This window comes from Bos indicus x Bos taurus, chromosome 9 (genome assembly GCF_003369695.1).
Source record: "Bos indicus x Bos taurus breed Angus x Brahman F1 hybrid chromosome 9, Bos_hybrid_MaternalHap_v2.0, whole genome shotgun sequence".
NCBI lineage: Eukaryota > Metazoa > Chordata > Mammalia > Artiodactyla > Bovidae > Bos > Bos indicus x Bos taurus.
In genome coordinates, this window is record NC_040084.1 from 18,569,039 (window position 1) to 18,596,185 (window position 27,147).

General features: G+C 38.7%; 1 long non-coding RNA gene across 2 annotated transcripts; it reads right to left on the reverse strand.

Annotated features, from left to right (window-relative positions):
* Window positions 1-3,241: 3,241 nt before the first annotated feature.
* On the reverse strand, window positions 3,242-27,136 carry LOC113898108. Of its 2 annotated transcripts, none has more exons than XR_003512525.1 (3): window positions 26,909-27,136; window positions 21,162-21,407; window positions 3,242-3,282 (listed from the first exon to the last, which is right to left on the reverse strand). It is a non-coding gene; the product is annotated as an uncharacterized LOC113898108 (long non-coding RNA). The 2 variants fall into 2 exon arrangements; XR_003512526.1 differs by lacking the exon at window positions 26,909-27,136 and adding an exon at window positions 26,240-26,346.
* Window positions 27,137-27,147: the final 11 nt, after the last annotated feature.

The following is a 27,147-nucleotide window of genomic DNA, read 5'->3' on the forward strand; positions in this document are numbered from 1 at the left end:
CTGGTGGTCCAGTGGTTGAGAATCCACTTTGCAATGCAGAGGACACCAGTTCAATCCCTGGTCCGGGAAGATTCCACATGCTTCAGAGCAACTAAGCCCCTGTGCCACAACTACTGAGCCCTCACTCTAGAGCCCTCAAGACGCGACTACTGAAGCCCATGCACCTAGAGCCCGTACTCTGCAACGAGAGAAGCCACCAATGAGAAGCTCTCACATCACAACTAGAGAGTAGGCCCCACTCTCTAAAAACTAGAGAAAGTCCACACAGAACAATGAAGATCCAGGACAGCCAAAAATAATTTTTTAAATAAAGAAATAATTTTTTTAAAATGAGTTTGCTGTCCTCTATTCATTAAATAATGCAATCCATTAGGGAAAAAACCAATAAGTATAAATAGTAAACAAGAAGAAGCAACACAATTCAGATATAATTTTTTTAATTCTGAAACGTGTATATGGAAAAGTTACTGTTATAAAGGGGAAAATATGTTCACTATAAAGGGATTCCTCCTATTATTTATAATGACCTACTGATTAAACTTAGAAAAATATCAGACGTCTGGATCAACAATGGGACATCTTTCTATATTTCTAAATATCATTTGCTTATTCTACAAAATATATAAATATTTTATTTATATATAAATAAAATATATAAAATTATTATATAAAAGTGAAAAAGGTGGCTTAAAACTCAACATTCAGAAAACCAAGATTATGGCATCCAGTTCCATCACTTCATGCAAATAGATGGAGAAACAATGGAAACAGTGAGAGACTTTATTTTTGGGGCTCCAAAATCACTGCAGATGGTGACTGCACACATGAAATTAAAAGAAGCTTGCTCCTTGGAAGAAAAGCTATGACCAACCTAGACAGCGTACTAAAAAGCAGAGACATTACTTTGCCAATAAAGGTCCATCTAGCCAAAGCTATGGTTTTTGCAGTAGTCATGTATGGATATGAGAGTTGGACTATAAAGAAAGCTGAGCCCCAGAGAATTAATGCTTTTGAACTGTGGTGTTGGAAAAGACTCTGGAGAGTCCCTTGGATTGCAAGGAGATCAAACCAGTCCATCCTAAAAGAAATCAGACCTGAATATTTATTGGAAGCACTGATGCTGAAGCTGAAACTCCAATACTCTGGCTATATGATGCAAAGAACTGACTCATTGGAAAAGACCCTGATGCTGGAAAGACTGAAGGCAGGAGGAGAAGGGGACAACAGAGGATGAGATGGTTGGATGGCATCACCGACGCAATGGACATGAGTTTGAGCAAGCTCCAGGAGGTGGTGATGGACAGGGAAGCCTAGCGTGCTTCAGGCCATGGGGTTGCAAAGAGTCAGACATGACTGAGTGACTGAACTGAACTGAACTGCTTCTATAAAATCAGCTCCAATAGCAACACTAGTATTCATTTATTTCACCCTTCCATTCATTTACTAAAAATATTTATTAACTATTGTAAGTCATAAGCTAGATTTATAAAGCTATGACAAATCAAAATGGAAAGTATGTTCTCCAGAATCTTTTAAAAATATTTATCAAGCACTCACTGAATAGTAGGCATAATGCTAAACTTTCTACATTCACTATCTTATTTTGTCTTCTCAAAAACTCAGCAATACTTCATTAAATGTTTATTGAGCACTCACTCTGTTCCAAACACTATTCAAAGCACTGAGGAGTCAGTAGTGGAAAAGGTTCCTGCTCTCATGGAACTTTAGAAAAAAGAAGATACACCACAAATAATTTTTCAAAAAGTATGTGGTACTGTATACACATATAGTATAAATGGTCTAAAAAAATATTACAGAGTAATGGGATGAAGAGTGCAATCTCAAACTTGGAGAGACTAACCTACCCTAGACACAAGGCCAGGGAGCAGCACTGTTTTGACTTCCATTCCATGCCAACTACTTCATCATCTCTTTATATTTTAGTGTTTACTTGCTTCTACATCTCATTTAGCACTGGACAGGATAAGGGAAAGAGGAGAAGGTGCAGAGAACTCCCCAGTGTGGCTCAGACACCAGACCCACAGAGAAGCAACTTAAGACTGTATCACCATCTTTGCCACTACTCCTCGTATCTCCTCCCTACTATTCAAACAAACTTGCCTCGCTCTGAGCCTCAAACCAGTTCTTCAGAATTCTGGGTGCTGGTAAGGCAGCAAGATAATAATGATGTCCAGATCATAACAGAAGTTATGAAGAACAGTGTGATACCACAAAACTATGCATAACTGCCAACAGGAAAAATTAATTAAGAGGAATACAAAGTGTAAGTCACTCAGTTACATCCAACTCTTTGAGACCCCATGGACTGTGGTCCACCAGGCTTCTCTGTACATGAAATTTTCCAGGCAACAATACTGGAGAAGGTAGCCATTCCCTTCTCCGGGGGATATTTCCAGCACTGGCATTGAAACTGGGTCTTCTGCACTGCAAGCAGATTCTTTACCAAGTGAGCCAGCACAGAAACCCATCTTTAGAGTCTAAACATGAAGATTCCATTAATTTTCTTTGAAGACTCCAATTTTCCTTGGGATACTGAAGAACATAGCATATTTGAAATGGATATTTTATCTGACAGACATTTAATATTTTAGGTGATTTTTTTCAAAATAACTATCATTAACTAGGTAGTTCACAGTATACATCGTGGCTTCACATAATAGAATACAGTAATTCATTTACACACAAATATGTAAAATAAATATTATAATACAGAATATATAAAAAGTAAAGCTTGTAAGTATTAAAATGAAAGTCTTTTTGAACAAAGAGCAGCCTTCCCACCCAAATTCTTGTTTTGAAATTCCATTCCTCACTATAAAGAATTCAGTGAAGGAAAAACTGACCAAAAGTATAGATAGAGTAGGGAATGTATAAGATGAGTCTGGACATTTTGTTATAACAGATAAAAAGGAAATGATCAAAAACTCTGAAAAGGGGGACTACTAATCAAAAGAGCTCGGAAACCCAAAGAGAGGCACCAACCAGTCAAATATAGAACAATGTAAGCATCAGTAAAGATACTTACCATAGTAGACTAGGAGACATCATGCATTGTGCTTAGTCACTCAATCGTGTCTGAGTCTTTGTGACCCCACGGACTGTATAGCACTCCAGGCTTCTCTGTCCATGGGATTCTCCAGGCAGGAATACTGGAGTGCGTAAGCCATTTCCTTCTCCAGGGGATCTTTCCAATCCAGGGATCAAACCCAGGCCTCCTGCATTGCAGGCATATTCTTTACCATCTGAGCTACCAGGGAAGCCCTAAAAGACATCAAATATATTTAAATCATGACTTCATCATGATTTTTAAAAATACTTGGTCACTACTAGAGAAATAAGTGTGGATGAAACTATATGATACCTGGCTTTTGCCTCAAAAGAATATGACAAAGGAAGCTGGTGAAGGTAAAAACAAATAACATTGGCATGAGTTGGTAACTGTTGAAACTGAGTGATGGTACATGGATATACACTATGATAGTCTATCTACTTTGATATATGTCTTAAATTTTCCAAAATAAAAAGTTAAAACAAAAGAATTCCATTTTTACCTTAAAAGTACTTTCAAAATTTCTGAAGAAAAATCTACAGTAAAGAATGCTTGAAAGCAGAAAAAAAAATAGCATGAATGACAAGAATTCTGGTTACGATGCTATAAGACATAAACCAGAGTTAAATATTTAAATAATCAGAAAGGCAAGGTTATTCAAAACATCAAAATAGGCAGATGCAGACTGAACTATGCAGAGACACTGAGCAGAATTCAAAATAATCAAAACTATATTTTAAAATATTCTTTTTGAAAATTCAGAATTTGTAAATCACTTTGTTACCTAATGGTTTAATGGCAGACTCCAACAAAACTAACATTCTAGTCTGCTGCTGCTGCTGCTAAGTCGCTTCAGTCGTGGCCGACTCTGTGCGACCCCATAGACGGTAGCCCACCAGGCTCCCCCATCCCTGGGATTCTCCAGGGAAGAACACTGGAGTGGGTTGTCATTTCCTTCTCCAACGCATGAAAGTGAAAAGTGAAAGTGAAATCGCTCAGTCATGTCCGACTCCCAGCAACCCCGTGGACTGCAACCCACCAGGCTCCTCCGTCCATGGGATTTTCCAGGCAAGAGTACCAGAGTGGGGTGCCACTGCCTTCTCTAAACATTCTAGTACAGTTTGTTTACAAACTGTAAATAAAATAAAATTACAAAGAAGATGAAGTTTGTCTTCAGTTCTACCTACCACTTCAACTGCCTTCCATTTACCCTTTAAAGATATCCAGGATCTTCTTCATCTCTTTTTTTTAATTAATTAATTTATTTTAATTGGAGGCTAATTACTTTACAATATTGTAGTGGTTTTGCCATACACTGACATGAATCAGCCATGGGTATACATGTGCCCCCCATCCTGAACCCCTCCCACCTCCCTCTCCATCCCATCCCTCAGGGTTGTCCCAACGCCCTGTTTCATGCATTATAAAAATCTTCTTTGAGAGAAGGATGTAATAAGCACATTCACACCAAACTGTAAATGACTCAAATGATTCACCACTGACTCCTGAGTGCCTATCTCACTCTTACACTTAGGTAGCTAAGCAAGCACATCTCTTACATTCATAAGAACCACAACAGTGATTATCACTAAGACATAAGACAGTAGATTCACCTGAAAAAAGGAAATCAGGAAAAAATTAGGAAAATTTTATTTTACTATAAATTCACCTTTCTTACACAATGCGTAACGCATATTTTAACGATTACATATTAAACAATACAACACTGTGACAGAAGAGGCAGTTTTAATAAGAATATATTACAACTCCCTTTTTATATAGCAAACAACTTAATGTAAGAAAAAAACTTGATGTAATAACTTCGATTTTGAAGAGCCAACGCTTCTTCTATCCCCCAAGTAAAATCTAAATTAAAGTACTTAATATTCCTAAGCTACTGCTATTGCTGCTACTGCTAAGTTGCTTCAGTCGTGTCCAACTCTGTGCGACCCCATAGATGGCAGCCCACCAGGTTCCCCCGTCCCTGGGATTCTCCGGGCAAGAACACTGGATTGGGTTGCCATTTCCTTCTCCAATACAGGAAAGTGAAAAGTGAAAGTGAGGTCGCTCAGGCGTTCCCAACTCTTAGCGACCCCATGGACTGCAGCCCACCAGGCTCCTCCGTCCATGGGATTTTCCAGGCAAGAGTACTGGAGTGGGGTGCCACTGCCTTCTCCAAAGCTAAGCTTCCAGGAAATCACTTAGTAAAAGGTGAATACAATTTACTGATAAATGTCCAATATCTTCCTTCACTCTTTTATTGATAATTTATTGATAAAACGGAATCAGATGTGACAACTTAGTTGTACTCTGCATACTCTTACTATACAATCCAGTAATGCACTACTTGATATTTACCCAAGGAGTTGAAAACTTAAATCCACACTAAAACCTGTGCAGACATTTACAGTAACTTTTCTATAATTGTCCAAACTTGAAAGCAACCAAGATGTACTTCAATTGGTGAATGGAAAGATAAACTGTGGTCTATTCAGACAGAGGAATATAATTAAGCACTAAAATAAAATGAGCTATCAAGCCAAAAAAAAAGAAAGACATCTAAATGGGTATTACTAAGTGAAAGAAGCCAATCTGAATAGGTTTTGTATGATCTCGACTTATATGATATTCTGGAAAAGGCAAATGTATGGAGACAGGGAAAAGGTCAGTAATTGAGGCAGGGGAGGGAAGAACAGACAGAACAAGAGGATTTTAGAAGTTGCTTTATTTTTTAAATGAAACACGTGTATACATATGAAATGAAATAAATGTAATATTTCGGAAAGTATTATTAGCCACTGGTACTGGAGTTCCATTTAGGAAACTGTCTTCATTTAGGAAAATGCTTTGATAAACTGCCATGCATGTGGAAGGTGAGGCCTTGAGAGTGAGGTGTTCAATGAGACTACAGTACAAGGAGAGAATATTATCTCCAATTACTTTAATAAACTTTTTTTTTATCCTGATGAAAATATCTATATAACTACCAGGAAAGCCATGGTAAAAATCATGTACATTCAAGTTATAAAAGATGATCTGAGTCTTTCAGCATTAGTATCCCACTCACAGTAGGTGCTGAATAAATGCTGAATTCGGATTTCCCTGGTGGCACAGGGGTAAGAATCCACCTGCTAATGCAGGGAACATGGTTCAATTCCTGGTCTGGGAAGATTCCACATGCAGCAGAGCAACAAAGCCTGTGCACCACAACTACTGAAGCCCGCGTGCTCTAGGGCCCTCGAGCAACAACTAATGAGCGCCTGTGCCACAACTACTGAAGCCCACAACCTAGACCCTACGCTCCAAACAAGAGAAGCCACAGCAATGAGAAGCCCACGCACCACAACTACAGAGTAGCTCCTGCTCTCCGCAACTAGAGAAAGCCCACGTGCAATAATGGAGACCCAGCAGAGCCAAAAATACTCAGGTCTCCTGCACTGTAGGCAGATTCTTTACCATCTAACTCAGCAGGGAAGTCCCAAAAATAATAAATAAATATAAATATGGCAGTGTATTGTTGTTATTGTTGTTGTTCAGTCGCTAAGTTGTGTCTGACTGTTTGTGATCCCATGAACTGCAGCACACCAGGTTTCCCTGTCCTTCACTATCTCCCAGAGTTTGCGCAAACTCATGCCCATTGAGTTGCTATCTAACCATCTCATCCTCTGCTGCCCCGTTTTCCTCCTGCCCTCAATCTTTCCCAGCATCAGGGTCTTTTTCAAAGAGTCAGCCCTTCACATCAGGTGGTCAAAGTATTGGAGCTTCAGCTTCAGCATCAGTCCTTCCAAAGAATATTCAGAGTTGATTTCCTTTAGGATTGACTAGTTTGATCTCCTTGCAGTCCAAGGGACTCTCAAGAGTCTTCTCCAGCACGACAGTTCAAAAGCATCAATTCTTCAGTCCTCAGCCTGCTTTATGGTCCAATTCTCACATCCATACATGACTACTGGAAAAACCATAGCTTTTTCAGTTTTCAAAAAAACTATACAGACTTTTGTCAGGAAAGTGATATTTCTGTTTAATATGCTGTCTAGGTTTGTCATAGTTTTTCTTCCAAGGAGCAACCATCTTTTAATTTCATGGCTACAGTCACTGACTAGAGTGATTTTGAAGCCCAAGAAAATAAATCTATCACTGTTTCTACTTTTTCCCCATCTATTTGCCATGAAGTGATGGGACCAGATGCCATGATCTTAGTTCTTTGAATGCTGAGTTTTAAGCCAGCTTTAGCAGTGTGTACATGTCAAGAAATTTTTTCTAATAAATATTTAATTAATGAATAAAGTAATTGCTGAAAGAACATATAATTTCATTTCTCTTGTTTTTTTGGTTTTCGTTAGTCTAGAAGTGAAATTTATACATGTATTGCTTTACACTTTTTTTGTCATGCTTTTCTGAAGACACAAATAACACACTATTTTATCAAGTGTTTGATGGAGTAGGAAGCCTGTCAATCTGAATTAGAGAGAATATTTGGAGTAATGGAAATCTTATGGTGTGAAACCTTTTGAAGAGTTAATGGACTTTTGCTTCAGGAAGGAAAATAAGCACTTGTCAACTTAGCTCGGATCAAGCATTTCAAGAGTAATGTTCATAGAATGTTTGGTGAGAAAAAAAAAAAAAAAAGGAAACAACAGAACAGAATAGTTCTTACAAAAACTATCTCCCTACAACAAGAAATAAACACAATAAATTGGACTATAAAGTAAGTTAGAGGTATACATAAGATGCATGCAATGCAATTTTAGTCCTCAACACTGTCTCTTTGCTTTTCACTAATAAGATAAGCTTGATTATTGAAAGCACTCACCCTTTGATTTTTAAACATTGTGTTCAGAGAGAAGATCATGCTACAGAAGTACCAAAATACGAAGGCATAGAATAAAAGGTAAATGAGGAATCTGAGATGTAAGTAGGGCAGGTGTCTTGGCCAATTTCACAGAGCTAATCAGGAGCAGGGCCAGAGGAAAGAATGCAACAGGACCAAGAATTCTACTTTTTCTTTCCTACAATCCAAATAATCCAAATAGTGTAACACTAGCAGGTCAGCTTTTAGACTTAACCTCAGGAATCTCGTGATTTTAGAAACAAGAATTTTAGTTTGGGACTTAACTGGCAGTCCAACAGTTAAGACTCCACTCTTCCACTGCAGGGGGCACAGGTTCAACACCTGCTTGGGGAAGTAAGATTCCACATGCTTCACAGTGTGGCCAAAGAGTTAAAAAAAAAAAAAAAAGATTTTACTTTGTTAAAAAAAAAAAAAAGTCTCCTGCATAATACTGCCTAAAATTTCTTGAATAAGAAACAGAGCCTTTAATTAACAAAAAAGAAAAGATTAAAAGGCCAGAACAAACACATTCATGTAAATGTTCTCACATGCAAATGAAAAATGAAATCTCTTAATAGAGATAAATGACTAGAAATGTACTAGAAGTGGTGTACATGAAGGGTAAGACTGAGTTCTCTGAAGGAGGAAAGGTTGTTAAAAGGTGACAATGCAGTGACTTCTCAGTTTCTCCCTGCACTAAAATCTGTATAGAATACTGATTAGAAGCATAAACTTGAGAGTGAGAATTTCACACAAATAATACCTAGACATATGACCAAGGCCAATCATTTCTGAGCCTCAATCTTCTCATTGTTAAAATAAGGACATCAATATCTATTTTAAATGGTTGTATGCCAAAGATGGAGAAGCTCTATACGATCAACAAAAACAAGACCAGGAGCTGACTGTGGCTCAGATCATGAACTCCTTATTACCAAATTCAGACTGAAATTGAAGAAAGTAGGGAAAACCAGTAGACCATTCAGGTATGACCTAAATCAAATCCCTTATGATTATACAGTGGAAGTGAGAAATAGACTTAAGGGCCTAGATCTGATAGATAGAGTGCCTGATGAACTATGGACTGAGGTTCGTGACATTGTACAGGAGACAGGGATCAAGACCATCCCCATGGAAAAGAAATACAAAAAAGCAAAATGGCTGTCTGGGGAGGCCTTACAAATAGCTGTGAGAAGAAGAGAAGCAAAAAGCAAAGGAGAAAAGGAAAGATATAAGCAACTGAATGCAGAGTTCCAAAGAATAGCAAGAAGAGATAAGAAAGCCTTCCTCAGTGATCAATGCAAAGAAACAGAGGAAAACAACAGAATGGGAAAGATTAGAGATCTCTTCAAGAAAATTAGAGATACCAAGGGGACATTTCATGCAAAGATGGGCTCGATAAAGGACAGAAATGGTATGGACCTAACAGAAGCAGAAGATATTAAGAAGAGGTGGCAAGAATACACAGAAGAACTGTACAAAAAAGATCTTCACGACCCAGATAATCACAATGGTGTGATCACTGACCTAGAGCCAGGAATCCTGGAATGTGAAGTCCAGTGGGCCTTAGAAAACATCACTACGAACAAAGCTAGTGGAGATGATGGAATTCCAGTTGAGCTATTCCAAATCCTGAAAGATGATGCTGTGAAAGTGTTGCACTCAATATGCCAGCAAATTTGGAAAACTCAGCAGTGGCAACAGGACTGGAAAAGGTCGGTTTTCATTCCAATCCCAAAGAAAGGCAATGCCAAAGAATGCTCAAACTACTGCACAATTGCGCTCATCTCACATGCTAGTAAAGTAATGCTCAAAATTCTCCAAGCCAGGCTTCAGCAATACGTAAACTGTGAACTTCCTGATGTTCAAGCTGGTTTTAGAAAAGGCAGAGGAACCAGAGATCAAATTGCCAACATCCGCTGGATCATGGAAAAAGCAAGAGAGTTCCAGAAAAACATCTATTTCTGCTTTATTGACTATGCCAAAGCCTTTGACTGTGTGGATCACAATAAACTGTGGAAAATTCTGAAAGAGATGGGAATACCAGACCACCCGACCTGCCTCTTGAGAAATCTGTATGCAGGTCAGGAAGCAACAGTTAGAACTGGACATGGAACAACAGACTGGTTCCAAAGAGGAAAAGGAGTTTGTCAAGGCTGTATATTGTCACCCTGCTTATTTAACTTATATGCAGAGTACATCAGGAGAAACGCTGGACTGGAAGAAATACAAGCTGGAATCAAGATTGCTGGGAGAAATATCAATAACCTCAGATATGCACATGACATCACCCTTATGGCAGAAAGTGAAGAGGAACTAAAAAGCCTCTTGATGAAAGTGAAAGTGGAGAGTGAAAAAGTTGGCTTAAAGCTCAACATTCAGAAAACGAAGATCATGGCATCTGGTCCCATCACTTCATGGGAAATAGATGGGGAAACAGTAGAAACAGTGTCAGACTTTATTTTGGGGGGCTCTGATATCACCGTAGATGGTGACTGCAGCCATGAAATTAAAAGGCGCTTACTCCTTGGAAGGAAAGTTATGACCAACCTAGATAGCATATTCAAAAGCAGAGACATTACTTTGCCAACAAAGGTTCGTCTAGTCAAGGCTATGGTTTTTCCTGTGGTCATGTATGGATGTGAGAGTTGGACTGTGAAGAAGGCTGAGCACCGAAGAATTGATGCTTTTGAACTGTGGTGTTGGAGAAGACTCTTGAGAGTCCCTTGGACTGCAAGGAGATCCAACCAGTCCATTCTGAAGGAGATCAGCCCTGGGATTTCTTTGGAAGGAATGATGCTGAAGCTGAAACTCCAGTACTTTGGCCACCTCATGTGAAGAGTTGACTCATTGGAAAAGACTCTGATGCTGGGAGGGATGGGGGGCAGGAGGAGAAGGGGACGACAGAGGATGAGATGGCTGGATGGCATCACTGACTCGATGGATGTGAGTCTCAGTGAACTCCGGGAGTTGGTGATGGACAGGGAGGCCTGGCGTGCTGCGATTCATGGGGTCGCAAAGAGTCAGACACAACTGAGCGACTGAACTGAACTGATGGGGATGAAAAGAGTTGGTACATGGAAAGAATCTGGCACAATGCCTGGCATATAATAAACAATTAATACATGTTTGTCATTAATATCAATTCACATACCTCTTGAGCACATTGACTTGTTAGGAGTAAATATGTTCAAGTCTCATTCATTAGTGTTCAGCAAAGACTATTGTTTCAGCAGTGGTATTGTAGCCCTTTCAAATTAGATCACAGTATATTTTGATGCCAATAAAAAATATAGTCCCTCAAAGTAAACCTGGACTTCCCTGATGGCTCAGATGGTAAAGAATCCACCTGCCAATGCAGAAGACACAAGAGACATGGGTTAAATCCCTGGATTGGGAAGATCCCCTAGAGAAGGAAATGGCAAGCCATTCCAGTAGCGGTCGCAAAGAGTAGGACACGGCCGAGCAACTAACACATAAAAAATAAAGCTGCCTTATTCTTCTTAAAAATTTGCTTCAGTATCCCTGGAGAAGGAAATGGCAAACCACTCCAGTATTCTTGCCTGGAGAATCCCATGGACAGAGGAGCCTGGCAGGCCACAGTCCACAGGATTACAAGAGTCAGACACGACTTATTGACTAAACCACCACCATGAACCACGTGATGTAATGGATGTGTTAATTACTTGGACTGTGGTCATCATTTCACTATACTACATTACATACCTTTAGAAAACTCATATATTGTACAACCTGCATGTGTGTGTGCTAAGTCAGTTCAGTCATGTCTGACTCTTTGCAACCCTACAGACTGTAGCCTGCCAAGCTCCTCTGTCCGTAGGATTCTCTAGGCAAGAATACTGGAGTGGGTTGCCATGCCCTCCTCCAGGGGATATTCCTGGCCCAGAGATCGAACCCATGTCTCTTTCATCTCCTGCATTGCCAGGCAGGTTATTTACCACTAGCGCCACCTGGGAAGCCCATGGTACAATCTAAATAAACACAATTTTTATTTGTCAACCATACTTCAGTAAAGTTGAAAAAAATACCTTTAGATTAAAAGTTTCAATCACTAAAAAAAAAAAAAATCTGTTTTATATTGTTAAACTTGATTTTTCTTATCTTTGTACTTCACCCAGATATACTTCAGTTTAACTTTTATGATTACAAAATAAAAAGCATACAAATGAATGCTTTAATTAAATACCTTGGTTTGAGAGCAAATTCAGTGTTAAGTCCCTATCAATAACTTTTTTAGAGTTGTGTCTGCTGGTCAAATGTACCCATATTTGATGTGATATTGGTTAATAAAAAGATTCTTGAGTGGCAAAATCTCTATGAAGAGAAGACAATTTACATTTTAAACACTTTTTAGCATAACAATTATAGGATATTTCTAGATATCTGGACCAGCAACATCATATCTTGGGGAACTAGTTAGAAATGTACATTTCAGACCCCACCTAAAGCTAATGAATCAGAAATTGAGAACACAAAGACCAACAGTTATGTTTTAATAAGCCCCCCAAGTGATTCTGATGCATGCTGAAATTTGAAAATCACTAGTCTAAACTCTATAGTCAATATGGCTGCATGCTTTAGATACCCCAAGTTGAAGATTCCTAACAGCTCAGAGGCTGCACTTGCAGATGATAGAGAACATAGAATTCTTTTTTTTTTTTTCCACTGGAGTATAATTGCTTTACAATGCTGTGTTAGTTTCTGCTGTACCACAAAGTGAATCAGCTATATATCCCCTCCTTCTTAAATCTCCCTCCCACTGCCCCCATCCCACTCCTCTAGAGAACCTAGAATTCTTGCCCCATGCCTTGTGATTCACAAGGGGAAGCTCCTTACTCCACCACCAATTAACAAAAGCCCATGAAGTATAAAAGGGAAAGATATGGCAAAACTTTAAGTCTTAAAATCTCAGATCAAAATTAGACAGCAGAAGGTCTTGAATTTTAGTCCCTATAGGGTATCCTTAGAAGCATCTTCCCAGGTGGCACAGTGGTAAAGAATCTGCCTACCAATGCAGGAGACACAAAAGACATGAGTTCAATCCCTGGATCAGAAAGATCTCCCAGAATAGGAAATGGCAACCCACTCCAGTATTCTTTCCTGGAAAATCCCACAAACAGAGGAGCGTGGTGGGCTATAGTCCATGGGGTCACAAAGAGTCAGACATGACTGAGCAACTAAGCAGGCATGCCAGGTAGCCCTAACCAGGGTCAATCCAGCTACAATTAGAGTAAGGAATTCCTTTGCACCATGCCCTGCAGTGAAACTGAATAATGTTGGCCAGTGAGAGCAGCAACACAGAGGCCTTCAGGGGAGACTTGACTTGAAAGATCCTTTCAATATTTCAATTCCCTTTTAAGAGAAAAATCAAAATACCTTAAAGGCTTACAGCATTTTGATGAATTTAAATTCTGGGCTTCTAAACTATCAGATTGGAAACTGTAGGCCTCAAAGTTATTTCAAAGGATTATCAGTCTGTAAGCACACTAGTGCTTCCCTGGTGGCTCAGTGGTAAAGAATCCACTTGCAATGCAGGAAACTTGGGCTTGATCCCTGAGTTGGAAAGAGCCCCTGGAGAAGGAAATGGCAACCCATTCCAGTATTCCTGCCTGGGAAATCCCATGGAGAGAGGAGCCAAGTGGGCTAAAGTCCATGGGGTCGCAGAAGAGTTGGACACAACTTAGCGACTCAACGCCAACAACAAGCACAGTAGGCACTGTAAGTAAATGATAAATAACAAAGCAGTCAATATCCATTCATCACTCAGTCTGTGCCAGGAACTGACATGTATTCACTCACTCAAGCTTCCCAACAGCCCAATGTGGTGGGTACTTTAACGGAGACTTAGAAAGTAATTTATCCAAGGTCACATGCCTAGCAGGTAATGCTACTGAAAGCAGTCTGATTAGAGAATAAATACTCTTAACACTACCATTTGGGCTCAGAAATGGACAAGCTATATCTGAGAAACTGAGTCGCTACACTAGAGAAATTTTTACATGAGGTACTAAGGAACAACAGAAGACAGGATGTATTCTAAGAGGCAGAAGAACCAGGCACAATAAGTTTGATCAAGTAACAAAGTCTTAGTTTGCCAAATTTTTATACATTCTGCATAGGTGTCATTCAATCTGCCCCAGCCTAGCTATCTGCAATCATGTCTGTGGCCTTTGAGAAAGAAGACTTTGGTGAAAGCTGAACAGTCATTTTATAAAACCTAGTAAAATTTACTACTGCTAAGGATACCGCTAATGGAGAGTAACACTAAAAGCAAATGGATGAGGGCATTTTTCTTGGCTTCCCTTTCCCTTCCCTTCCTCCAACCCCGTCCTACATGTAAAAGCAGTATATTAAGTATAGCCAGGCTTCTTGGGCACTAGAAACTGGGAAATCCAGAGCATAGATCCTGTGACTTCCCTGGAAGTCCAGTGGTTGAGACTCTGTGCTTTCACTGCAGGGAGTGCAGGTTTGATCCCTGGTTGGCGAACTAGGATCCCACATGTAGCACAGAGCAGCAGAAAAATAATAATAAAAGAGCATAGATCCTTCTTGCTGTCTCTCAGGAGCTGCCTAGCCACTAATCTTTTTTTTTTTTCCTGCCATGGCTGAGTACACTGATTTTGATAACTATTATAAAATTGAGCTTGAACCTCAATTCTAACCCTTACTATCTAAAAGACCATAGATAAACAGTTTAACCTCTTCAGGCTTCCGTTATTTATAAAATGTAATAATAATTAGTACCTATTTCAAATGTAATGATATGTTACCCTGTAGACAGAATAAGGATGTACTCATTGTACCAGCAAAGCAGGGTTGTCAAGATGAAATGATAAAACATTTTAATGGGTATGAAAAAGCATCAAAATAGTCATTAAAGAAGTAATTCTTGCAACTAATTGTTATTATTTGAAATTATACTTGGTATGTGCTCGCACTAGAGAAGTGATGACAAAGCACCATGATCTTTTCAGGAAGCAGCAGTTAGAACTGGACATGGAACAACAGACTGGTTCCAAAGAGGAAAAGGAGTTTGTCAAGGCTGTATATTGTCACCCTGCTTATTTAACTTATATGCAGAGTACATCATGAGAAACGCTGGACTGGAAGAAATACAAGCTGGAATCAAGATTGCTGGGAGAAATATCAATAATCTCAGATATGCAGATGACACCACCCTTATGGCAGAAAGTGAAGAGGAACTAAAAAGCCTCTTGATGAAAGTGAAAGTGGAGAGTGAAAAAGTTGGCTTAAAGCTCAACATTCAGAAAATGAAGATCATGGCATCTGGTCCCATCACTTCATGGGAAATAGATGGGGAAACAGTGGAAACAGTGTCAGACTTTATTTTTCTGGACTCCAAAATCACTGCAGATGGTGACTGCAGCCATGAAATTAAAAGGCGCTTACTCCTTGGAAGGAAAGTTATGACCAACCTAGATAGCATATTCAAAAGCAGAGACATTACTTTGCCAACAAAGGTTCTTCTAGTCAAGGCTATGGTTTTTCCTGTGGTCATGTATGGATGTGAGAGTTGGACTGTGAAGAAGGCTGAGTGTCAAAGAATTGATGCTTTTGAACTGTGGTGTTGGAGAAGACTCTTGAGAGTCCCTTGAACTGCAAGGAGATCCAACCAGTCCATTCTGAAGGAGATCAGCCCTGGGATTTCTTTGGAAGGAATGATGCTAAAGCTGAAACTCCAGTACTTTGGCCACCTCACGCGAAGAGTTGACTCATTGGAAAAGACTCTGATGCTGGGAGGGATGGAGGGCAGGAGGAGAAGGGGACGACAGAGGATGAGATGGCTGGATGGCATCACTGACTCGATGGACGTGAGTCTCAGTGAACTCCGGGAGTTGGTGATGGACAGGGAGGCCTGGCGTGCTGCGATTCATGGGGTCGCAAAGAGTCGGACATGACTGAGCGACTGATCTGATCTGATCTGATTGCAATTTTAAGTCTCAATATGGGCTGTGTTCATAAGCATGGATATGAGGGTCAAAAGAGACAGAATGTGCTTGAAGCAATGTGTGCCCAGAGTGAGCTCTCAGTAAATGCTGTTATCATAATTTGCATACTAGCTTTCACTCATACCGCCTGCAGCCTTATAACTTTGACTCATAAAGCCACCTCTAACCTTCCTCTTCAACACCTTTCAACTCAAGTCCACCATAACTGAACACAACATTCTATGTCTTTTAGTTCAAATTCTCAAGGGGAAAAAAAAAAGAATGGATTGGACCCAAGCAATTGTAGGCTGAAGTGGAGGTTGGTGGAGCAGAGTTGAATTACAGTTACAGACCTCCTAAGCCTCTTCCTTTTTTTCTTTCAACACAGCTATAATTATAGTCTGAGAAGTCAGTTTTCACTAGTTTTTGCTGTGGTTAGGAAGAAACCCTCAAATCTTGTTGTTTATAAGAATGATGGTTTATCTCTGGCTAACATCACATCATAAACTGGCTGGAGACTGACTGTGGTTCTGTCCCACACATATTTCTAGGAGCCAAGCAGAAGGAACATCCCCATCCGTGATGAACACTTCTTGTGAAAAAAAGAACGATTGACAACAAGTAACAGTTTTCCTTAGATAATATATATCTACCATTCATGTTCACATTAGCTGAAGAAGAGCACAGGGGCAAGCCAGGGCTGAGAAAGCTAATCCTCCTACAGGAAAAGCCGTGAATAGCTGAGGAAAATAATACAACCTAGCAATATGGAGGATCAAGTCTTTTAAAATATTATCTGTGAAAACAGTAATACTTAAGTACAAAACTTACTAAGTAACATACATTTTGGGGAACTGACACTTTAAAATGTTACACTGAGTTCTCTCAAGCCACTGGACAATCTGAAGAAGTTTCTAGTCAGCATGATGAGATAGAATTTCATGTTTTTCACACATAAACCAGTTAATATCAAAGTGTTTGAGAGACAACAAAGCTATAAACATATGTGTGATGCTGAATTTTAATAGACTGTACATACCTTTCCATACTTGATGCATACATACCTCAAGAGAGCCATTTTTAATTTTTTTAATAAATGAAGAAATCTCATGAACTATTTCCTGCAGCATTAACTTTAAGCACTTGAAGCTTATTAGGATTTTTGGCTTCATTAAAATGTGAATTTAGGAGATTATTATCGTTAAATTAGTTTTAAATACTATGGGGAGCATCAATACTTAGGTGTCATAAAAATTTAGTAATCATATGTCATATACTTCCAGAACAGTCCAAGGATACTGTAGATGATACTGTATAATGAAACTATTCTTTTCCAAATTGACCATAATACAGTAAGCCAAAAACGCACAATTCAGGTATCCACAATTAGCAGCAAAAGGCATGATTGCAAATTTCATGCTATATGAATAAACATGCTGACTCTAAATTTAAACTTTCAAGAGTTCAATCACTGTCTTCTCTACAGAAATCAAAGTTTTTCATTATTCTCCCTACTCTGTCTCTGACTTGTACAGTCAGCTGCTCCTTGGGTCAAGGGGCCATTATGGCTCTAGCTTCCAAGAAACCTACAGCAAATCCAGGGTAGGAGTCACGCAAAGCAGTGATTGAAGTCTTACAGAGACAAATCAGTATTTTTATCCTACTTCAGTCAAGTATTTATTTGATAATGAAAGTAAAAGAAACTATCTCTCTGAGAAGTCATATTGCTTTATTTTCCACATATCTTTAAGTTAAAGCCAATGATGTAAGATATGAAAAGATTATTTTATGCTAAAGTTTTATTACAAGCATTAACTTTTTTGAGTATTATGGATCTTCCTTAAAGGCAAGGCAATTTTATCTATCAGGCACTATAACTACAGTGCTTAAGCCTAAGTTCGTGTGAGTGTGTTTGTGCTCAGTCGCATCCGACTCTTTGTGACCCCATGCACTGTAGCTCACCAGGCTCCTTTGTCCATTGCATTCTCCAGGCAAGAATGCTGGAGTGGGCTGCCAGATCCTCCTCCAGGGGATCTTTCCAACCCAGGGGTTGATCCTGCATCTCCTGAGTCTCTTACATTGCAAGCAGATTATTTTACCCCTGAGCCATTGGGGAAGCCCCAGGCCTAAGTTTACTTAACAAAAAACTTTTTTTTTAAACTTTCCCCAAACTTTCTTTTCTCAGTGCCTTCAAACACACACACACACACACACACACACACACACACACACACACACACAACCAGTTTTGAAAACAAAAAGTCCAATTATCTAAAGCAAAAGTGTAATAATTATAATCAGGGATTTTTTCTTAAGGTCAGAATCATCTAATACATACTGTAGCCTTAAAAATGTCATTAGTATTCTTTTTAATGGCTGAGTAATACTCCATTGTGTATATGTACCACAGCTTTCTTATCCATTCATCTGCTGATGGACATCTAGGTTGCTTCCATGTCCTGGCTATTATAAACAGTGCTGCGATGAACATTGGGGTACACGTGTCTCTTTCCCTTCTGGTTTCCTCAGTGTGTATGCCCAGCAGTGGGATTGCTGGAAAATAAGGCAGTTCTATTTCCAGTTTTTTAAGGAGTCTCCACACTGTTCTCCAAGGTGGCTGTACTAGTTTGCATTCCCACCAACAGTGTAAGAGGGTTCCCTTTTCTCCACACCCTCTCCAGCATTTATTGCTTGTAGACTTTTGGATCGTAGCCATTCTGACTGGTGTGAAATGGTACCTCATAGTGGTTTTGATTTGCATTTCTCTGATAATGACTGATGTTGAGCAGTCTTTTGAAATGTCTATTTAGTTCTTTGGCCCATTTAAAAAGAATACATTTGAATCAGTTCTAATGAGGTGGATGAAACTGGAGCCTATTATACAGAGTGAAGTAAGCTAGAAAGAAAAACACCAATACAGTATATTAATGCATATATATGGAATTTAGAAAGATGGTAACAATAACCCTGTGTACGAGACAGCAAAAGAGACACTGATGTATAGAACAGTCTTTTGGACTCTGTGGGAGAGGGAGAGGGTGGGATGATTTGGGAGAATGGCATTGAAATATGTATAATATCATATATGAAATGAGTCGCCAGTCCAGGTTTGATGCAGGATACTGGATGCTTGGGGCTGGTGCACTGGGATGACCCAGAGGGATGGTATGGGGAGGGAGGAGGGAGGAGGGTTCAGGATGGGGAACACATGTGAACCTGTGGCGGATTCATTTTGATATATGGCAAAACCAATACAATATTGTAAAGTTAAAAAATAAAATAAAAGTAAAAAAAAAAGAAGATAAATGAGTTCTGAGGATGTACTATACAACATGACTATAGCTTTTAAAAACATATAGTTATATTAAATATGACCTTTTCCCATTATCATTTAACAATCTGTATTTAACTTTATTTTTTCCTTATATCATCTGATTCATATACATTACTTTCCCCCTGAATTCCCCCCTAATTTGCCTTATATCTAATCTCCTTTCTATGATGGAAGAGAAAAACAAGGTAACTTTTTTTTCTTAAAATCCTATCTTTTCTAACCATCAAATGTTATCTCTGGTTTCTCTAGAACAGTATATTAAATTAGTTTTTCATGCTTTGAATATCAAAGACATTAATTCCTTTTCATGAAATGACACCTTAACAAAATCATTTTCTTTCAAACTTGCAACATATTATTTCCTTCCTGGGAATGAATGCCCATCATCTTTAAAGCAACCATATTATTCAAATATCGTTTACTTTGGTAAATTCAATGTCTTTAAATTAAACTCTGTTTTTTGTTTTATACACCAGAAAGTGATTCCTGTGCTTTCACTAAACAAGGATAGATGGGCATTTCAATATACAGTAGTGGATTTCTAAAGTCTATGTTTTATACAAAAAAAGTTAAATTTCCTTTGAAAACTGAGACTAGGAGTAGTTAACTTTTCCTAAGAAAAATTAATATTTTATTACTAACAGACTTTGAAGATCACTGTGTATCAGGCTCTTGTATGGTTTCCCTTAGCACACAAGCTCAAAATGTTAGTTTTCCTATAAAAGTTATAAATATTTTTATTACAAATTTATGAATGTTGAAAATATAATTGTATGAATATTGAGCATCATGTTGAAGAGCCTTCTAATACATACAAAGTACCACAGAAAGTTGAGCTGCAAAGAAGTTTCCTGACTTGTATCTCCAGAGAAATGACACCCCATAAGTAAAATGTCCATCTCCTGAACCTGGTGATGTGAATGTTTGCCCTTCCATGTCTTTTCTCCCAGAACAATAAGAATAATGCTATTCTCCATCTACAAAGAAAATGTAGCACATAATTTACATAGTTTTTCCTAACTGGTGATAGGCCTTTTCATTTGCCCGTTCCTGAGCTGTCTAATGTGGTAGCCATTATACAACTGTGGCTACTGAACACTTGCAATCAGGCTAGTCTAAGTCAAAATATGCTGTTAGGGTTAAATATACACTGATTTCAAAGAATCAGCATGAAAAACAGATTCAAAGGATACTGATTACATGTTAAAATGTTAATGTTGGATATATTAGGTTAGATAATTATTAAAATTAATTTCACTTGGGTTCTCTTTAAACTTTTTTTAATGTGACTACTAGAAAATTTTAAATTATGTTTGTGGCTTACACTGTATTTCTATTGAACAGTACTGGTCTGGTCTCTCTCCCCTGGATCCTAAATGGTACATAATTATAGGTATAAAGAGTGTGACTTAAGTTAGGGGTATCACATATTACAATGACAGAAAATAAAATGAACAGGCCAACAAAAGGACTAGATATGTGATGTCAAAATCTATAACAGGCTGTTGACTAGACATACTATGGTGATTGTTTCCCAATATATACAAATATCAAATCACAACATTATATACCTGAAACTAATATAATGTTATATGCCAACTACAACTTAATTTAAAAATCTATAACTAAAAGAATTAATCATTTATACTTCTAAGGAATCTGAGAAGTACCAATCGGTCTAACTTTAAGAAAAGCAGCAAGAAGTCTAGTCCTGCCGACTCAGATCCTATTGGTCTGATCATTTGGGAGAATCCTGGTACCTGCAGTGCCTGAATGCTCACATGCTTATATTAGTACATGTAAAGGATGATGATGACATAACTATCACTTACTGAACACATGATTTACGTCAGTCTCGTAAATAAATATTTCTCATGTAATCTTTATCCTAATCTTAAAGGTATATTAGGGGGTAAACTAACTGCTGAAACAAACATCCTCCAAGTGTCAGCGACTTACCAAAATAAATGTTATTTCTTGCTTACATCTCATGAGGTGGCAAAGGAGTGGCAGCAGGCTCTGTTTCAAGCTTCTTCTGTCTTAAAGTTCTTGTTTCTCTTTGGTCTCTAGGGTCCTTTCAAATCAGCGGATGAAGAAAATGTAAGAAGAGCACATTTGGGGGATTTTTATAGGTCAAGCAGGAAGTGGCGCATTTTATTTCCAACCAGCATTCCACTGCAAGAATTCAGACCTGGACATACCAGTCTGCAAGAGAGGCCAAAAGTGTTCATTGTGCCCAAGAATAAAAGTAAAACATTAGCAGTCTCTGCAGCAGGTACGTATTATTATCTCTGTTTTACAGATGAGGTAACTCAGTCTCAGAAACATTCAAATAAATTCCCTAAAGTCACAGAACTAGGAAAAATTCAGCCACAGGTCGGTAGGACCACAAAGCCCATGCTCTTTCTAGGTAACACTGCAGAACTCATCGGGAACTGTCATCATCTCAGTATACTTACTTCAGTGGGAGCATTAAGCAAATGGTCAGGAGCTGACAGAGGACTGAACTGTCTATCCTCTCTTACCATTACAAGAGGGCAAGGTCGAGAAAATCCGTTTAGACAGTCAAGACTTCACTTTGCATCATTAAAGAATACATCTATATGACAAGAATCCTCAACAAACAAAAAACATAGAACCAGTAAAGTGGATTATTTATTGACAAAATACCATAGCCAAATACATAAATACCTGTGATATCCCATAATGATTATAGTCTGACAGGATGAGTATGAGAAGACCAAAGAATATTTGTATTTTGAAGGCTAGAAAAATCTATTTATCCAGAATCCAAAACCACTCAGAACACCTGAATAATCAGATTTATTTTGCAGTGCTATTGAATAATGATTCTTGCTTGGATTTGTGAGCCTAAGCCACCCCAAGATTTTGAAGTTTCTTCTGAATTATCAAAGAGAGATTTTATTATATTGCATGCATGCTAAGTTGCTTCAGTTGTGTCCAACTCTTTGATACTCTATGAACTGTAGCCTGTCAGGCTCCTGTCCATGGGATTCTCCAGGCAAGAATACTGGAGTAGGTTGCCGTGCCCTCCTCCAGGGGATTTTCCCAGCCCAGGGATAGAATCCACGTCTCCTGTGTCTCCTGCATTATAGGCGGATTCTTTACTGCTGAGCCACCAGGGAAGCCCTTTATTATATTAATCTTATCATTATTATAAAATAATTCATTTGAGGTTGATAATTCATGTAGACTACTTGTAGTAAATCATCCACATTGTTCAAATATTCAGAAACGTTCCATTCCTTCCTATTTCTGAACGAACAAAAACTGACTGCATTTAGGGAAAAGACAGAACATGAAGTGATTAAGAGGAAAGGGGATTATTTTTTTCATAGGCAGATGACTAGTGAGCTGGCTATGAAGTGCAGATAAAATTGCAAGGTATATACAGATAGCAGTACAATCATTTGGCTATAAATGAGATAGAAATCAAAACATATCAAAAGATTACAGACAAAAAGTGTTAGGATAGTGGAAAAAAGGAGCCAATGATGTTAGTCATTGGCTCTTTTGTTTCTCTATTTCTGTATTCATCACACCTTAGGATTACTTCCGTACCATGTTAGTCAGTATTCCCGATTCCACTAAATCTTATGGACATGTTTCTGAGAAAATATAATTTGTTTTCTTTTTCAGTTCATTTGTCATTCTCAGAAGGTAACTTATCTAACCTTCACCCTCCTTGGGACAATCTTTCACTGTTCTCACAACATACAATATATTCTAAGATTAATGTGATTTTACCATATTTCTACAAGTCTGGAGCAAAAAAAAAAAAGATTACATGTCTTAACTCTGTACTTATATGGACATGACTTGAGTTAAACCTTTTTCTCATTCTGGGTGAATGGCATTTTCAGATGAGCAATTTTCCCCTGTGCTTTGCTTAGTACCATGTAAGTTTTATTGCATCAGAGTTTTATTCTATTTCCTACTACCTTATTCAGAGGTTATCCTCAAAGCCAAAGCTGTCTCAGCTTGAAAAGTGATGCAGGACTGTACAAGGCCATTGGAAGGTGTGTGTTTAATACTATGTGTCAAGCAGCGTGCAGCACACTTTTGGATATCCCCATAGTCATCCTGTGAATCCAGTCATCTGATCTGTCAACTGGAACCTTATCCTCTCTTTGAGAAAGGCTCCCACGAGAAATTCCAAAGCTGTACAAGTCTTCTCTGAATTCTCCTCTATTATTCACTATTATCAGTCAAAAGTCTTAGTTTTAGGATAATATAAAACTCAGCCAACCTACTTATGCATTAAAAAAAGGCAAGGGAGACCTTATGATAAGGACACAGGAATATTTTATAGAGCTCCAGGGTGTGAATGAAGCCAGGTCTAAGAAAAATTATATAAACATAAATTGGAACTTCATTTGTAGTCTTAATCTCATCTCTGTTCCTCTCGCTTTTATTTCCTCTCTCTTTTCTTTCCTTTTCTCTATCCACTGACACATTGACATTGTCTGCTTCTCTACTAGAAACTGCATATGAAAAATGGCAAATCTCTCTCTCTCGAGTACATATATTTCGTGGTTCACCATCTGAGTGGCTGAATTTTTTAAATTGTATGTACATATAGATTTCTATGAATTAAAAAAAAAAAAAAAAAAAAACTCTAATCGGCCCAGTGTGAAACAAGTTCCTATTCTGGGTCTAATCAAATACAAAGTCAAGAGGTGTGCTATTCAAGATCATTGCTAGAGGCTCAGCATTGACTCTAGAGAACTAGGTCACTGTGAGCTGAACTTGCCTATTCTGGGTCTAATCAAGTTGTATAAAGTACAAACTCAAGAGATGTGTTATTCAAGATGGTTGCTAGAGGCTCAGCATTGACTCTAAAGGAGAACTACGTCATTGTGAGCTGAACTAATATACATACTCTATCATCCTCATTCATTTCCCCAGTTCTGAATGAAAATCTTTATTAGCTTTGGTTCATCCTTCTCTTTTATTTACTATATAATTATTTTGCCATGAACTATTTCATTTGTCTTTCAAAATTACTCCTTTATCTATCCCAAATCCATTCCTACTGACTTTATCATTTTCCAAAATGACAGTTCAAAAAAAGGATATTTATTGTAAAATTTGGGCTTCCCTGATAGCTCAGTTGGTAAAGAATCCGCCTGCAATGCAGGAGACCCCGGTTCAATTCTTGGGTAGGGAAGATCTCCTGGAGAAGGGATAGGTTACCCACTCCAGTATTCTTGGGCTTTCCTGGTGGCTCAGCTGGTAAAGAATCTGCCTGCAATGTGGGAGGCCTGGGTTCGATCCCTAGGTTGGGAAGATCCCCTGGAGGAGGGAAAGGCTACTCAGTCCAGTATTCTGGCCTGGAAAATTCCATGGACTACTATACATGGGATCACAAATAGCAGCTAAGTCCTGTCCGACTCTTTGTGACCCCACAGACTGTAGCCTGTTTGGCTCCTCTGTCCATGGAATTCTCCAGGCAAGAATACTGAAGTGGGTTGCATTCCCTTCTCCAGGGGATTTCAGAACTGGCCTTCTTATAAGAAAAGAAATACCACGGATCCTTGTGTACATAAGAAAGGTTACGTGAGGTCACAGTGAGAAGATTGTCTGCAAACCAAGGAGATACCAAGCCTTCATCTTGGATTTCTTAGCCTCCAGAGAAAACAAATTTCTAAGCCACCCACTCCATGGTATTTTATTATGGCAGCTATGAATGATCCAAGGTTTACCTCTGTGAACTTATTCATCTTTCTTTCATTTTTTTCTGGTAAGAGCTCACTAAACATTAAGACTATTAGCTTTTTATACGAATATTTTTTCCCAATTTATTTGCCCCTCACCTTTTTGTTTTGTTTCATATACTGACATTCTTTTAGTGTAATCAAATTTTTCAGACCTTTCCTTATGGTTGCTGCATTTGAAATCATGCCTAGAAAGTCCTTCTCATTCCTATATTTATATTTACCCACTCTCTCTTCTCTTTTTATTTTTTGTCTCATCTGAATTTTATTTTTAGTGCATGTTAAGATACAGATGGTGACTGCAGTCAGGAAATTAAAAGACGCTTACTCCTTGGAAGAAAAGTTATGACCAACCTAGATAGCATATTAAAAAGCAGAGACATTACTTTGCCAACAAAGGTCCGTCTAGTCAAGGCTATGGTTTTTCCTGTGGTCATGTATGGATGTGAGAGTTGGACTGTGAAGAAGGCTGAGTGCCAAAGAATTGATGCTTTTGAACTGTGGTGTTGGAGAAGACTCTTGAGAGTCCCTTGGACTGCAAGGACATCCAACCAGTCCATTCTGAAGGAGATCAGCCCTGGGATTTCTTTGGAGGGAATGATGCTAAAGCTGAAACTCCAGTACTTTGGCCACCTCACGCGAAGAGTTGACTCATTGGAAAAAACCCTGATGCTGGGAGGGATTCGGGGCAGGAGGAGAAGGGGACGACAGAGGATGAGATGGCTGGATGGCATCAGTGACTTGATGGATGTGAGTCTGAGTGAACTCCGGGAGTTGGTGATGGACAGGGAGGCCTGGCGTGCTGCGATTCATGGGATCGCAAAGAGTCGGACATGACTGAGCGACTGAACTGAACTGAACTGAAGATACAGATCAATACTTTTTTCACATAGCCAACCAATTATCCCTGTACCATTTTCCCAGTTATTTGAAACTTACTTTTATCATGCCCTAAATATTTATATGCACTTAAAACTCCTATTGCTTTTTACCTATGATGTTCATTCATTCAATGGTTCACCTTGAAGATTATATTTTCCCACATTTATCATTAAACAAAAAGAATTCTCCACAAGATTCAGAAACATTATTTTTGGTGACAAATTATTTAAAAAACATAGTGGAAAGTTTTTTAAAATTAAAATATTAATATATAATTGCTTTTATCTAACAATAAACATCAAAATAAATATATACAAAACTATCCATGAACCAATAAAGGGGCTGCGGGTACTGTCTGATTTAGTTGAATCATCTTACTCATCAAAAATAAAAGAATAATGATAGAGAAGAAACTACCTAAGGATTGTCGGTTGGCTTTTTCAGGCTCCTTTCAAGAGAATAGTTGTCTTTTAAAAAAAAGTTACAAAAAAAAAATCTTTTTCCTCTGGGACAGGAGGGCTACTTTTATACATCATTACTTATTGGTAGGAAGAAAATCTACTTAATGTGGGTCACTGGGTTAAAGATTGTGATATTTTTCAAGCAAAGGGTAAAGATAAGAACTAAGTAGTGTAAGGCTTTGCCATGTCGATGTTGAATGTGCTTTGATACCACTTGAGTTTCTCTTGTCCTTATTCAAGGCCAGAACCATTCCAGGAATTTTAGACAAAATTCGAGAGATTTGAAAAGCATGCCAAAGCTTTAGCTATTATCATTATCCATTATTTTCTGCTTTCCATATGGCAATTACTTTATGATCCCACTGCAAATGTGGAATGTATTATCAACACGGCTTTAGAGGCAATGAAACTGAGATTCTAGGAATCATAAACTTCAAAGATCAAACTGGTAAAGTTCAATCCAACACAAATTTCTGGCGCTCTATGGTGCCGTGGGGTCCACTGCGCAAGTGGAATAGTAAAGTCAGACAAAAGTAAAAACAAAGTTGGGACAATCGGAGACCCGCAGCAGATTAAGAATAAAAAGAGCCATCCCGGCCTCTGAGGAGACTTCCGAGGTACTCACGGCGCGTCGCCGGCCGAGGCAGACGGACGGCGTGGAAAGGGGAGCTCACTGAGAGGGTGGCCGCATAGAAACCTCCCTCAGGTTTTCCAAGGCCACAAGGTAAGCAAGTTAAAAACCACAGCGCCGCGCTCAGTCAACAACTAGTAAAGGAAACGCGGCAAAATCCTCCGCAAAGCGTCTCTCTCCTCCTCCACAGCGGCTCCTGGACCACCAAGCCCATCCCGACATCCTTTGCGCCG